The sequence below is a fragment of the Hyalella azteca genome, unplaced genomic scaffold (assembly GCF_000764305.2).
Source record: "Hyalella azteca isolate HAZT.00-mixed unplaced genomic scaffold, Hazt_2.0.2 contig256, whole genome shotgun sequence".
Taxonomy (NCBI): Eukaryota; Metazoa; Arthropoda; class Malacostraca; order Amphipoda; family Hyalellidae; genus Hyalella; species Hyalella azteca.
This window is the reverse complement of record NW_025930611.1, coordinates 4,177-7,695: the sequence shown is the minus strand read 5'-3', so window position 1 is coordinate 7,695 and position 3,519 is coordinate 4,177. Positions and strand designations below refer to the sequence as shown.

The window sequence follows — 3,519 nt, the reverse complement described above, 5'->3', positions numbered from 1 at the left end:
TTGCGAGGTTCCGCTGCTGGATACTACTGCTCTTGCTGCTGCTGCTTGATTCGGCTGCTCAATGCTTCAGCTGGATGCTGCAGTTAGAGGCTGCTGATGACTACTTCTGCTAGATGCTGCTGCATGCTACTGTATGCTATTGTATGCTGCTGTTGGATGATTCTACTGGATGCTGAAATAAGATGCCTCGTGTTTCCTACGCTGGATGTTGCGAGGTTCCGCTGCTGGATACTGCTGCTCTATGGAACTAACTGGATGCTGCTCACGCCCCACGAGGAGAATAATATAAACACCTTACACCCTCAATTCGCACATCACACTTGCCAGTTTCCAAATTCACATTGGCGTTGATTATGATCAATTTCAACGGCAAAACCTAACTAACGATATGAACATCATTTAAAATTATTATGTGAAAATTGAACTCACACTCACTCATCTTAGAAACATGGAATGCTGTATAACTCTTGTTGTGTGTCAAAACAGTAATGCGAGATTTTGGACGACATTCTTCCAGTGATTCGTGATAGAAGACTCATTGACCCACTCATCCATCATATTAATTTAATACCTACGCCGACTCATCATGTGAAGACACACACACTTACTGACTCATCACATCAGCCGTGTACTCACAATGCTTCTCATCTTTCCAGTCCCAGCAATTGTTCCTGCCGTCGCATTCATTACGCTTGTTGATGCATCTGCCGTCGTCACACACGAAATGGTCACCGGTGCAGCCTGTGATGAACAGAGAAGCCATGAAAGTCAGGCTAACTAATAAATAATTCAAGCTTAGTGAGTTGCGGTAATGTTTCTAGTGGATATATATTTTGTGTTATTCTGTAATTTCTGCAAAATAGTGTCGGACTAATTCAATTTTAAAAAATCATAATATTATTTTTAAACGCAAGGAAGTTATATACCCTACTCAGTGAACCCTCCCCTTCCTAACACCACTTCCATCTTCACATTAATATTCCATGCACGATGATCGGGCTTCCTGAACGTGAGGCGAAGAAGAGAACGAGGAATGGGGAGAGATAAGAATAATACGTATGTATGTGTTGTTTATAACACCTGCTTCAGAGGTGGAGGTAAAGTCTGCTGAGTCTTTCACAAAAAGTATTTGATAATGATCATTAAAGCCAGCCATAACATGCAATGGGTCCAGCTAGTAAAACTTTTTTGATTAAAAAAAATAAGGCCCCAGAAGTGATTAAATTTGATAGCAGTTGCGCGAAACATTGAAAAGAAATTGATAGTGAAATGTTATGATTGGACGAAGAATAATTGACTTAAATTCAATCCTCATGTCAACTTGAAATAAAAGACTGTTGAATTGAGCGAGAAGCGCTCGACTCATCAGGCAACTCACAGCCGTGCTCGTCACTGTTGTCGTCGTAGAAGCAGTCGTTGGAATTTCCGTCGCACCGCAGCGTCTCGTCTATGCAAAGGCCGGTGTTGGCGCACTTGAACTGATCAGAGCGGCACACGCCTGCAAGCACCAGTTATTCGGTAGATTAAATCAAGACCATAATTGAGAAGGTGTGAACACAGAAGATAAATCTTTGGAGATCACGAAATTATCTTTTGTTATACTGTTATTTATGCTACACTATCACTCTTTCTTACTATATACTGCTTCACTTGGACGCTCAGCTCAATTATGTTCTACAATCAGGGTTTCTAAAACAATTTAGAAATGATCTTGGATTTGTAGTACCTGATGATAAATTAATGCTCATTCTATTATTTCAACGGATTTTATTGCACATGTAGTACTTAATTAATTATGTGGAATTTTCACACCAGATTAAAATCGAATGAACATGAAAGAATTGAGAAGAAGCGAGTGGTTCATTAGCCGGGTTACAGCTGAGCTTAACACAGGGTGAGTGTTTAGTTAAACAAAGATTTTATTGAAGGAGATATTACCGAGAACATATGGTGCCTCTCTAGTGTGCCAGATATATCTTTAATGCAATAACTGTTGACAATTGTGCTAAGGCATAACTGATGAAAATTATTCTAAGCGATAACTGATCATTACATCAGCCGTGTACTCACAATGCTTCTCATCACTCCAGTCCCCGCAGTTGTTGCGCCTGCCGTCGCATTCCCAACTCTTCTGGATGCATCTTCCGTTGTCACACATGAAGTTGTCGCCGGTGCAGCCTGTGATGAACCAAAGAAGCCTTGATAGTCGGGCTCACTAATTGTAAATCATTCAAGCTAAGTGAGTTGCCGTAATCTTAAGTCCTGGTTGTTATATTTTTACGTTATTCTGTAATCTAAGCAAAATAGTGTCATACTACTTAATTAAAAAATCCTGAATATTATTTTATAAGTAGAAAAAAGTCATATAGCCTCCTTCGTGAGCCCCTTTTCTCAGAACACCTCCTAATCTCCACACATATGTTAAATGTAGGATGATCGGGTGTCCTGAACTTGAGACATTAAAACAGAAGAATTTTGAGAAGTAATGAATGTGAAGTATGTGCAGTTTATAACACGTGCACCCGAGGTGAATGAAATAGTATGTTCATTAACACCGATATGCCATATGCTCAGCTGGAATAAAACATCTTGTGCAAAGATAATCTAGACACCATAAGATGCGGAACTCGACAACTCGGATTTAGTTATAGCATGTTTACGGCGAAACATTGAAAATAATTCAGTTATGAAACGTTATGGTTGTACGCCGGCAAGAAATAATTCATATAAATCCAAGTAAATAATGGATTATTAATAATATATAAGAACATCTTCATATTGACTTGAACTAAAAGACAGTAGAATTGCGCGGCAGCGTTCGACTCATCAGGCAACTCACAGTCGCGCTCGTCGCTGTCGTCGCCACAGTGGTTGTCTCCGTCGCAGCGCTCCGCCGCGTTAATGCAGCGGCCGGTGTTGGCGCACTTGAACTCATCAGCGCGGCACACGCCTGCAATTACAAGTAATTCGGTAAAGAATTTTCAGATCCTAATTAAAAAATTCGTATATGCGTAATCAATCTTTCGTGGTCACTAAGTAATAATTTTGTTTCAATAATGTATGTGCAAAAATGTTATTACTTTTTCAATTTTCTCAATAAAATTGATTTATCTCTAAGAAGGGTTGAAGACTTTGGGGCGTCTTTATTAGCTATTAGCGTTTGCATATGAGCTCATACTTGAATGAGTGCTTGGTTTTAATAAGATTTTATTGAATGAGGGGAGGGGGGAAAGGGATTGCCACGAGGATGTGGTGCTGTTATGTATGGATTACCGAAAATGATAATGCTGATAATAAGGAAAAAATAGTTATGCCGAAAAAGCAAAGGTCAGAGCAATGTAATGCCAGTTATTTGAATTCAATTCATATTAGCCACAAGGAACCGGACCTGGAGACTCAGACTCACCTGCGCCTGCAGAAGTTTGTTCGCCTGCAGCTGCGGTTGCCGCGGCTGCCAGGAGCAGCAGCAGCCTGCAGCAGCTGCTCGTGCCCTGCAGAGCAACAAGAGCTGTGAGTGAC

The 3,519-nt window shown here is 40.5% G+C and overlaps 1 long non-coding RNA gene across 1 annotated transcript; it reads right to left on the bottom strand.

The window, feature by feature from the left end:
* Positions 1–645: 645 nt before the first annotated feature.
* LOC125179534 lies at positions 646–2,126 on the bottom strand. The gene is made up of 3 exons (XR_007157298.1): positions 2,071–2,126; positions 1,379–1,498; positions 646–741 (listed from the first exon to the last, which is right to left on the bottom strand). It is a non-coding gene; the product is annotated as an uncharacterized LOC125179534 (long non-coding RNA).
* Between the last annotated feature and the right edge of the window lie 1,393 nt (positions 2,127–3,519).